Below are 12,947 nucleotides of genomic sequence, written 5' to 3' on the forward strand. Positions count from 1 at the left end.
ATGTATTCTCACAAACCCAATGTACCTTCTTGTATATATATAAATAAATAAATAAATAAATTAATGTCTAACATATTCAGAGATTTGAGTAGGGGTACCGAGTGATGTCTGGGGCCAGAGTTGGATATTGTCCTAATAGCAGCTTTGTGTTGAGTAATTAGAGGACGTAAATGATTTTGGGTAGTAGAGCCCCAAGCACAAATACCATAGTTGAGATATGGATAGATAAGGGAGTAATAGAGAGTCACCAGTACATAATATCTGATCTTAGAAAGAATGCCAACAGTTTTTGAAACTTTTTTTGATATATTTAGAATGTGTCCCTGGAAATTCAGCTTGTGGTCAATGAGAATGCCAAGGAATTTGCCATCTAATTTGTTACAAATTTGGGTATTGTTTATTTTGAGATTTATTTGATTAGAAAATTTATTGCCAAACAGAATATAGAAAGTTTTGTCAATGTTAAGGGTGAGTTTGTTGGCAGTTACCCAAAGATGGACTTTATTTAGCTCAGTATTTACTGTGGCATTTAGAGCAAGGGGGTCAGGACTGGAGTAAATGAAGGTTGTGTCGTCAGCAAATAGATTTGGTTAGAGGTATTGGGAGGTATTTGGAAGGTCATTAACGTAGATGAGAAAGAGGAGAGGGCCAAGTATGCTGCCCTGAGAAACACCAATGTTGATGGGTAGGGTGGGAGAAATTGAATTATTCACAGAAACATACTGGAGCCTGTCAGTAAGGTAAGACTGAAGGTATTGCAGGGAGTGACCTCTGATTCCATAATGATGTAATTTATGAAGAAGGTTTTGGTGGTTGGCAGTGTCAAAAGCCTTATGCAAGTCCACAAAATAACCCAACAGGTTTTAGTTTAGTTCATTTATTATGCACCCCATACCCATCTTGTGGGCGGTAGTGGAAAGGGTTACAGAGGCACATAATGGGCTCAGGGACTGAACCCACAATTCATTTAGCTAAGCAAGTTACAATCTTGATGAGCTAGTTACAAAATTTAATATAAGTCGTCACATCAACAATGGGTTCGAGATCGACCTCAAGTACAGGTTCTAAATTAAGCAACTGACATATGTGGAGAGCTAGTGTCACAATTTATATGTTTGTCCTGCACACCGCCCCCCATCCAGTGGGCAGCGGTGGATAGGTTACAATCACTTAGTTACTACCTACAGTTAGCAAACTGGGAATATTTGGCTAAAATTTCTGGTAGCAGGTCATTTTGAATGAAATATTGACACATCGCTGGAACATTGGTTATAGAATTGTCTCAAAATTCACGTATCTTTTCGCACTCCATCACATAGTGACGGAGGGTGTGCGAATAATTTTGTTGACACAGTTTACATTTGGTCAGGTCTACATCAGCAGATAATGAGAATTCCCAGAGATACTTGTAACCGAGTCTAAGCCGAGCAGTAGTAACATCTAGAAGTCTGCTGATTTTATTGGATGATCCATAGATGTGTGGCTCCTCTTGCATGATAGTATGATGATAGATGGAATTACTGGTGTCAATTTCACTTTGCCTCAGATCTACAAGATCTTGTTGAAGTTCTCGGTGTACTGCTGCTCTCAGATTGCTCATTGACAATCCAAGGTTACACTCTACGGCTCCTTTAAAGGCAGATTCTTTGGCTAACTTATCAGCTCTATCATGCATTCGGAGGCCAACATGAGATGGAGACCACATGAAATGGACTCTGTTACCATCCTTAATAATTTTGTTGTATTTGTGTGTCTAGCTTCGGACACGAGCATGTTCCAGTTATGTCTTAAAGAGTTGAGAGCAATTATGGATGATAAGGCGTCACTTACAATTAATGTATCAAATTTGGAGACTTGTACACATTTCAGTGCAAGGATCAAGGCAAATAGTTCGGTCTGAAGGGTAGAGGCCCAATTGTTTATACGGACTCCCCACTCAAAGTACAAGCCATCGCCCATTGTCAGAACAACTGCACTTCCAGCTGCACCCGTGGTGCGGTGTAGGGAACCATCAGTGTATATGATTTGAGAGAGAGAATGCTCTGTGGACAGAGCATCAGTATGGCTTAAGGCGTTGAGCTTTGCCTCAAGACGAAGCTTGGGCTGATCTCTAATTTGCTTCTTGGGTGGAAAGGGAGGGATTAAAACTGGAAAGGGTGTAACCTCCCACGGTGCAGGAAAGTGCCGTTGTTGTTTCTCTTGGTACAAATCATGAACCCCATACATTCTGAGTTGAGTTACCCAACAGGGAACTCATTTTTATCAAGAACTGCATGTATCAAGTTAAGCATACTAATAAGTGCACCGTTTTTGGGTCTGAAGCCAAATTGACAAGAGTTAAGAATATGGAGTTTGGCTAGATAAGAGTAAAGCTGCTTATAGATTAGTTTTTCAAATATTTTTGACAAGTTTGGTAGAATTGATATAGGTCTGAAGTTGTTGACATCAGTGAGATCACCACATTTATGGACAGGGGTTACTCTTGTTTTTTTTAGAATATCTGGAAAGGTTTGGAGTTCAAGTGACTTGTTGAAGAGCAATGCAATGGCAGGAGCTAAAGCTCTGGAGGCTTTTTTGTCAATTAGAGTTGGTATCTCCTCAAGGGCACTAGACTTGGTTTTAAGTGAAAGGATTATTTCAGTAACATCAGTAGAATTAGTAGGCATTAGGTACAGAGACTGTGGATAGTTACCTGTAAGATAGTCCTGAATATTAGTACCGGAAGATGGAATATCATTTGCAAGGGATGACCCAATGGAAGAGAAGAACCTATTGAACTCAATAGCAGTATCAGAGGCTGAAAGCAGACCATTGTTATTGAACAGAAGTATTGTTTTTTTTATTGAAAATCTTCTTTGATTCCAATATTTGTGAAATTGTGCTCCATGTTTTCTTAATGTTGCCCTTTGTGGATAAATTTATTTTCGTATTATTTAATTTTGGCTTTTCTAATTATTTTAGATAGCACTGATGAGTAATTCTTTGAAAATTCTTTGGAGACGATTCCTAACCTATACTTCTTTTCAAGGTCATGTTTTTTTATTGGTGGATTTAAGTATTCCCTTTGTAAGCCAAGGATTGTTTTGCCATTTAGTTGTGACTTGTTTCGTTAGCATAGGACAGTGGGTGTTATAAAGGCTGAGAGTTTTTTAAAGAAAAGATTGCACTGCTAGGTTGATGTCCCCTATGTTACCTAATTCGGATTCCCAGTTGATATTAGCAGCTGCAGCTATAAAATTGCCTATAGCAGTTTCATTGTGCAGCCTAAAGCTTATCTCCCTTGTCTCTAGAGGTGGTTTGTTAATGTTAGTTAGGAGAAATGTGGGGTAATGATTTGTAGTGCTATCGATGACTATCCCTGAAGTAAGCGGAGAGGTTAAGTTGGTCCAGATGTGATCAAGATCCGTGGCAGTATTGTCAGTGATTCTAGTAGGTCTAGTGATTAAGGGTATGAGGAAGCAGGAACTCATACAGTTGAGGAAACTAGCAGCAGGAAGATTATCAGGCTCGCAGAGGTCAACATTAAAGTCCCCAGAAATAATTAAGCGGTTTTGTTCAGTCTGTTCTCTAGTATTAGATTTCTAAGGTTAGAGTTAAATTCAGTCACATCAGTGTTAGGAATCCTGTAGACTGCTCCCACAGTCAGGACAGCATCGCCACCCTTGACTCTGAAACAGGCAAATATATACTCTCCATAAGGGTTTCTAGATTAAATTACTTTTAAGTAATTCAGTTCTTGGTGGTAGTAAAGAGAAGTACCTAAGTTTAGATCTTTAAACTTTAGGTCTTTAGGTCTTTAAACTTTAGACTAAAATTTAGTCTATGTTTTTTCCCCCACACCTTGCCCGAAACGCTGTGCGTATTTGAGGCTTCAGGCATTGTACGTACTAGCTCTATCTATCTATCAATTTCACAAATATTGGGATCAAAGAAGATTTTAAATAACAAACCAACACTCCTGTCCAATAACGATGGTCAGCTTTCAGCCTCAGACTCTGCTATTGAGTTCAATAGGTTCTTCTCTTCCATTGGGTCATCCCTTGCAAATGATATTCCATCTTCCAGTACTGACGTTAAGGACTATCTTACAGGTAACTATCCACAGTCTCTGTACCTAAAGCCTATTAATTCCACTGACGTCAATGAGATAATCCTTTCTCTTAAAACCAAGTCTAGTGCCCTTGAGGAGATACCAACTTTAATTTACAAAAAAGCCTCCAGATCTTTAGCCCCTGCTATTGCTTTGCTCTTCAACAAGTCACTTGAACTCCAAACCTTTCCAGATATCCTAAAAAAAGCGAGAGTTACCCCTGTACACAAATGTGGTGATCTCACAGATGTTAACAACTACAGACCTATATCAATCCTGCCTAACTTGTCAAAAATTTTTGAAAAACTAATCTACAAGCAGCTTTACTCTTATCTAGCCAAACACAATATACTTAGCTCTTGCCAATATGGCTTTAGACCCAAAAAAAGCACTAACGATGCACTTATTATTATGCTTAACTTCATTCATACAGCTCTTGATAAAAAGGAGTTCCCTGTTGGGTTATTTGCGGACTTGCATAAGGCTTTTGACACTGTCAACCACCAAAACCTTATTCTTAAATTACATCATTATGGAGTCAGAGGTCACTCCCTGCAATACCTCAAATCCTACCTTACTGACAGGCTCCAGTATGTTTCTGTGAATAATTCAATTTCTCCCACCCTACCCATCAACATTGGTGCTCCTCAGGGCAGCATACTTGGCCCTCTCCTCTTTCTCGTCTACATTAATGACCTTCCAAATGCCTCCCAACACCTCAAATCAATTCTATTTGCTGACGACACAACCTTCATTTACTCCAGTCCTGACCCCCTTGCTTTAAATGCCACAGTTAATACTGAGCTAAATAAAGTCCATCTTTGGGTAACTGCCAACAAACTCACCCTTAACATTGACAAAACTTTCTATATTCTGTTTGGCAATAAATCCTCGAATCAAATAAATCTCAAAATAAATAATACCCAAATTTGTAACAAATTAGATGGCAAATTCCTTGGCATTCTCATTGAACACAAGCTGAATTTCCAGGGACATATTCTAAATATATCAAGAACAGTTTCAAAAACTGTTGGCATTCTTTCTAAGATCAGATATTATGTACCCCGGCCTGCCCTGGTGTCTCTCTATTACTCCCTCATCTATCCATATCTCAACTATGGTATTTGTGCTTGGGGTTCTACTACCCAAAATCATTTACGTCCTCTAATTACTCAACACAAAGCTGCTATTAGGACAATATCCATCTCTGGCCCCAGACATCACTCGGTACCCCTACTCAAATCTCTGAATATGTTAGACATTAAGTCACTGCACATTCTCTCATGTGTATTATACATATATAAAACGCTGAACTGTAATGCCAATCCTGACCTCAAAAGCTTCATAGAAGGTTGTAACAGAACCCATGAGCACCACACCAGAAATAAATACAGTTTTGATATTCCTAGAGTACGACTTAATCAAACTAGAAACGCTTTACAAATCAAGGGACCCAGAATGTGGAATGACCTTCTCAACCATGTTAAAGACTGTACCTCTCTCAACCAGTTTAAGATAAAAACGAAGCTATACCTAATAAATTCCCTGTAACCTACCTTACCCCTCTATTGTCAACCCATGTCTGTTTTGTTTTTAAATGGCGCTGTTTGTCGACAGAATTGTATTTGTGCTGCTTTTTCAGCCATGTTCCCCCCTTTTTTATCTCTTTTTTTATTTGTTCTCAACTCATTTTTTTCTTTATGCTCAATTAGTATTAAGCTTTAGTCATTTAAGTTTTTCATGCCCGAAACGCTTTGCGTAATAGTGGCTTTAGGCATTGTATGTACTAGCCCTATCTATAAATCCATCACTCTTTGTTAAATCTCTTGTATGTATGTACCTTACCTAAATAAACATTTGATTTGATTTGATTTGATTTGATCTATTAATCCAACATTATGTTTGCATCTCATTTTCAATGAATGTTCCTTTACCTGAATATATATCTTATCTTATCTTATCTTATCTTATCTTATCTTATCTTATCTTATCTTATCTTATCTAGTGTGAGTGGTCCTCAGGTAAAATCAGGTAGATACCCTGCCCGAAACGCTTAGCGTGTTCAGTTAAAGTCCCCACTGCAGGCGATGAGTCACAATAACGTGGCTGAAGCATGTTGACCAATCCACACTAGAAAATGAAGGGACGACGACGTTTCGATCCGGCCTCGACCATTCTCAAGTCGATTGTGAGAATGGGACACGAGCATGTTACAGTTATGTCTTAAAGAGTTGAGAGCAATTAAGGATGATAAGGAGTCACAATTAATGTGTCAAGTTTAGAGACTTGTACACATTTCAGTCCAAGGATCACTTGTACACATTTCAGTCCAAGGATCACTTGTACACATTTCAGTCCAAGGATCACTTGTACACATTTCAGTCCAAGGATCAAGGCAAATAGTTCGATCTGAAGAGTAAAGGCCCAATTGTTTATACGGACTCCCCACTCAAAGTACAAGCCATCGCCCATTGTCAGAACAACTGCACTTCCAGCTGCACCCGTGGTGTGGTGTAGGGAACCATCAGTGTATATGATTTGAGAGAGAGAAAGCTCTGTGGACAGAGCATCAATATGGCTTAAGGCGTTGAGCTTTGCCTCAAGACGAAGCTTGGGCTGATCTCTAATTTGCTTCTTTGTGGAAAGGGAGGGATTAAAACTGGAAAGGGTGTAATCTCCAACGGTGCAGAAAAGTATCGTTGTTGTTTCTCTTGGTACAAATTGTAAACCTGATACATTCTGAGTTGAGTTCCAGTTTTAGTTATCCATACCCCTCTATTGTCAACCCATGTCTGTTTTCTTAAACAACGCTGTTTGTCGACCTAATTGTATTTGTGCTGCTTTCTCAGCCATGTTTCCCCCTTTTTTTCTTTATTTTTATTTGTTCTCAACACATTTTATTCTTTATACTCAATTAGTATTAAGTTTTTAGTCATTAATGTTTTTCCTGCCCGGAACGCTTTGCGTAATAGTGGCTTTAGGCATTGTATGTACTAGCTCCATCTATAAATCGATCAATTTATGTAAAATCTCTTGTATGTATGTACCTTACCTGAATAAACATTTTATTTTATTTTTATTTTTTTTATTTCGAACAATGCTGATCTTCAATAAAGAAATTCTGGAGGGCTTCTATGCAAGGGTTAGGATGAGTTAGCCTAAGCATTTTTATACCAATTTGACAGTTAATTTCAGTAACACGATCAACAACGCTCGGAATATTAAGTTCCTTTCTCATATTAAGTATCTTTGTGGTACGAGGGCACCCAAGGATTATCCTCAAGGCTTCGTTCTGCAATTTTTCAAGCCCTCCAAGCTTTCTTTCAGGCATCAAAACAAGTAGAGGTGCAGCATAATCCAATAAAGATCTGATATATGCAAGGTAGACAGTTGGTATACTCTCCAAAATCAGATATTATGTTCCTAACTCTGCTCTCCTCTCACTATATTATGCACTAATCTACCCCTATCTTAATTATGGTATCTGTGCATGGGGGTCTACCACTGCAAACCACCTTAAGCCCATCATCACACAGCAAAAATCTGCTATCAGAATAATAACTAACTCTGCTTTCAGACAACACTCAGCTCCCTTGTTTAAATCCCTAAACTTGCTAAATATTAACTCCCTCCACACATTCTCTTGTGTCAACTACATTTACAAAACCCTGTTCTTAAATGCAAACCATGCTCTGAAACTCTCCCTGGACAGATGTAATAGGACCCATTATCACCACACCAGAAATAAATATCTCTTTGATATCCCCAGGGTCAAACTTAATCTGTGTAAACACTCTATGCAAATTAAGGGACTATTTAAATTAATAAATAGTCTATGGAACTTACTCCCTAGTGAATTGAAAAACTGTAAAACTTTTGCCTTATTTAAAAGCAAAACCAAAAAGTACCTAACTTCATCTTCTTAGTTTCCTACACTGAGCTTTAAATTTGCTCTGTACCTAGTGTTACCCAATCTCCTAATTTTTATGTAATATCAAACTACCTTATCATTGTGTTCATTGCTGTCTTCTTTTATGTGCTAGCCATATGCTGTATTGTGACTACCAATTTTTGTAACCTACCATTCAAGCTGTCATTGCAATCAATCTTATATTGTTTCTGCTGTATTGTGCCTACAAATTTTTGTCAACTACCATTCAAGCTGTCATTGCAATCAATCTTAGCTACCTATGTGCTTTAATATACTGTACCTACAATTTTCTCTCATCTTCTTTTTTTTCATTTCATGTAACTGTTATCATTTTTTGTCTATAAATTTTGCAAGTATTTACCTCCTTAAAATTTTCTTAGATTAAGGACCTGCCCGAAACGCTGCGCGTGCTAGTGGCTTTACAAGACTGTAATTACCATATTTGTATCCTCACATTCCTTATGTACATTCTTGTATATGCATAAATAAATAAATAAATAAATGGGTACATCATTTTGACAATTCTGATATTGGCACCATAGCCTGAGTAATAACCTGCAACAGCCTTGAGAGCTCGGAGCCTCTCTTTATACTGACGACAGAGTCTGAATACAACAGGACCGTACAGTGGCACCTCAAGGCCAAGGTATTTGAATCTGTTTACATAGTCAAGCTGGAAGCCATCAGACAGTTGCATCTTGCGAACAGCTCCTCCCTGCCTGGGTGGGCGCCGATTTAGTATCTTTGTTTTCTCTGCTGAGATAATTAAACCTAGGTCCTGACATGAGTCTAATACAGAGTTAAGAGTGTTCTGCGTGTTAGCATACCCAGTGGTGTGTATCATTATATCATCAGCATAGCTAATGATGTGGACGTTGGGTTTTCTCAGTATAAAGTTTAACAGCGTGTTTATTAAGATATTAAATAAGGTAGGACTGAGGACACCTCTTGTGAGAGCCTTGGTCTTGTAATCAACGCTGCTAAAACTAAGGTATTTAACAGACAAATTGGCAACCGCAAAAGTGAACCACGAAAACTTAAGATAGACAACATACCAATAGACTATGTCTTCTCTCAAATACCTTGGTGTCTCTGTCCCTTGTACCTCAACTGCAGTCAATAAGTTACATCAACAATGTAGAGACAGACTCAAGGCTCTCAGAACTGTAGTGGGGTACAGCCCGAAATATGGTGTTAATATTAGAATAGCAAGAACGATGTATTTAGCGTATATAAGGTCTCTGATAGACTATCATGCACCAGTTTTGGTCCTGCAGAATGGCAAAAGTATTGATAGACTGGAAAAAATGCAAAATGAAGCACTCAAAATTATACTTGGCTGTCCTATAACTACCAAAGTTCTCAACATGCGGAAAGAATTAAATATACTTAGCATTAGAGATAGAATATTTGAAATTAATCTTATGATGGGACTAAAGCTGCTGCGTGATAACAAAAACAACATTGTGTCAGTTGCACTGTTAGAACACATACGAAATGGAACTAGCGAGTCTAAATGGATTCAAAGAACAGCCACTCATATTAAAATGATGGGACTGCACGATGTATATACAGATGAAAGAGTACAGCACTTCCTTCCACCCTGGCAGATAGTACCTTTTGACATCCTGACCCCTGCATACCCCACCAAGAAACTAATCACAAGCAACCCTCATGCTCAGCTTGCTGCTAAATTAAGCACCATAGATCACATTCACAATATACAAGCTGAAAACAACATTGCACAGACCATATACACTGACGGATCACTCAATACAGCTACAGGGAGGGCAGGAAGTGCTGTTATTGCTCATCAGCCCGATGGCAGCACAATTCAAAGAAATATCCGAATTAGTAACTGGGCGTCCACAATGCAAGCCTAGTTGGTAGCGATACTGGTAGCACTCGAAATTATTGACAACACTGAAGTAGACAGTTTAATTATTTCTGACTCCCTATCCTCACTACGAGCAATAAACAGTTTGCAATCAAGTAATAACGTGCTTGTCTTGGAAGCTAGACGTAGATATATAAGAATACTTAGCAAGAGGGTAATTATAAAAATGTTGTAGATTCCTTCTCACATTGGCATGCAGGAACATGACAAAGTTGACGCCCTTGCTAAGGCTGCAGTAAATAAAGACAGTATTGAACGGAATCTTGAGTTATCAAATAGGTCCCTTAAAAGTGTCATTAGACGAGAACTCCTGGATGGATTTGAAGAAAGTAGAACAGTGCAAACTGGAACTAGCAGGTCCATTGTTCATCACAATGAAATGTGTGAAGTAAAACATGTGTATGGGGTAAGTAACAAAGTCAGTAGACTAACAGATGTTGTCACAGCTCGTATAAGACTTGGCTACAAGTATCTCTGGCAGTTCGGCTTGTATAGGGATCTAGATGAAGTAAAGTGTAAAGTGTGTGGACATAAGCAGGGACACACACTCGAACACTATATCTTGGATTGTTGTAAAATTGAGCCTTTTAGAGATAAATCTACGCTCACTCTGTATGATATGGCAACCTATTTTATTACCATGGATAAATTACCTGAAATCCTTGCACTGTACCCATATTTTGCTTCCAGTAGATGAACGACATATTGAAGAAATTGAAGATTTCAATCGAAGGATTGAAGAAATTGTTTATGTAATAATCTAAGATGAAGTCTGATAAAGACCTTTTGTGCCCTCTGTAATGCTTTTGCGCTACCGCTCACAGGATGAGTATGGGGTGCACAATAAACTAGCCGCCTTCGGCGGCAACAATCAATCAATCCCTGCGGGGTACCTAGTTCAAAGTCTCTTGTTATACTCCTATGCCCCTGGAAAAATACAGATTACTTCCTGTTGGATAAGTAACCCCTGATCCAAGAAAGAAGCCGACCACCAATATTCATTCTTGCAAGCTCACTCAAGATAACATGTCTATTTGCAATATCAAAGGCAGACTTAAGATCTAGGAAGGTGGTATATGACTTTTCAGTGTGCAGGGTAAGAAAGGTGGTGATGCAATGATGCACACTCCTTCCATGCATGAAGCCATATATCTGGGGGGATAGCATGGTTCTTATTCTATGGAGGAGACGGTTTAGGACCATTCTCTCGAATATTTTGCAAATGCAGCTAGCAAGGGAAATTGGGCGGAAAGCATTCTCTTGATTTGGCTTGGGAATTGGAATGATTATACTGTTGGTCCAAGAGTTAGGAAGCTCCCCAGTAACATAGCTCATATTATACAGCTCAAGCAGGGGATTCCCTGGTACTAAAGGGAGCAGACGCAATATGTCATAAGTGATACCATCTTCACCGGGGGATGTGGCTTTGCCTTTGTTTAGGGCCGCGAGTAATTAAAACTCAGTAAATGGCACGTTGCATTCATCTTCCTTGTGGAGCATGAAGTCAACGAGCCTCTCTCGATCTCCGTAACCAGCATTTAACCTGAATTGTGCGTCTGGGGGAAGAGTATTAACGTTAGAGGTGGTTGCCCAAGCATCGACTAACTCGTTTGCTCTGTGTAGAGGGTGAGGGTGTGCTACTTGGCTGATCTTATCGCCTTTAATTCTTTTAATATCCTTCCATGCTTGGCTGAGGGGGGTGTAAGAGTTGAGACTGTTACCAAAAGTTTCCCAGTTACCTTGCCTGAGCTCTGTCATGCGTTCCCTCGCCTTGGCTAGGGCTTTCTGAAAGAGCTTCAGCATTGCCGGCGTACGTGTTTCCCTATATGCAAGCCCAATTCTTCTGGCAATGCGTTCCAAAGTACGCAGTTTGGGGTCATTGTAATAGGCATGGTGTTTATTACTTTTCATATCATTCTGACTATTGGATGGTGCAAGGGGCCGACCTAAAGGGACAACAAACATCTGAATGCTCTGAACTAGACTGTCGTTAAATATCTGGACTGTGAATGGATCATAAGTGCTGTACCAATCTGACACATATGCAACAAAGTCTTCACGTCGAGCAGGAGGAACAGTGAGCCGTTTGCGTTTAAAAGTCCCACCGGGCAGGATGGTATTTCCGATACATAGAGCAGTCAATCTAGGGTGATGATCTGACAACAAATCTGTTACAATAGATGATGTTCACCAGACGTGAGAGACGTTGAAACTAACACAGAGGTCTAGAATGCCTCCACAAATATGCGTGGGTTCAAGGTCACCCACAATCTGCACATCTTGATGACTATTTAGTAGCGGCAGCAGTTGATTCCCATTCCCGTTACTGAAGCGAGAGCCACCAATGTCCTTGTGTCTAGCATTGTAGTCACCAAGAATGATGGTTGGCTCTGCTTGAGCGCAGGCCGGAAGATCAATATAATTTAACTTTCCTGCTGGAGCATATAGATTAAATACATTGAGGATAGAGTTGCCCACATAGATCCTCACTCCATGATAATTGTTGACCGGCAGTTTGTTTTTCTGGAAGAAGTTGATGGGGTAGGGATTGTTTAATATATAAAATGCAAGAGTTACTGGATCTGAGGTTGTAAGAAACAAATGAGGGCAATTTCAGGGGCGAGGATCTTGCGGGAACTCTGCACTCCTGTAGACATACAATATCGATGTGTTCAGTTGTTACTTTGTGATGTAAATCTGAGAACTTTTTTTTGAGGGATGCAATGTTCCAGCTAAGGATGGATAACTTAGTTATTTGTTAGTTTAGTTCATTTATTATACACCCCATACCCATCTTGTGGGCGGTAGTGGAAAGGGTTACAGAGGCACATAATGGGCTCAGGGACTGAACCCCACAATTCATTTAACTAAGCAAGTTACAATCTTGATGAGCTAGTTACAAAATTCAGTATAAGTCGTCACATCAACAATGGGTTCGAGATCGACCACAAGTACAGTTTCTAAATTAAGCAACTGACATATGTGGAGAGCTAGTGTCACAACTGATATGTTTGTCCTGCACACCGCCC

The sequence above is a fragment of the Procambarus clarkii genome, chromosome 74 (assembly GCF_040958095.1).
Source record: "Procambarus clarkii isolate CNS0578487 chromosome 74, FALCON_Pclarkii_2.0, whole genome shotgun sequence".
Classification (NCBI taxonomy): Eukaryota; Metazoa; Arthropoda; class Malacostraca; order Decapoda; family Cambaridae; genus Procambarus; species Procambarus clarkii.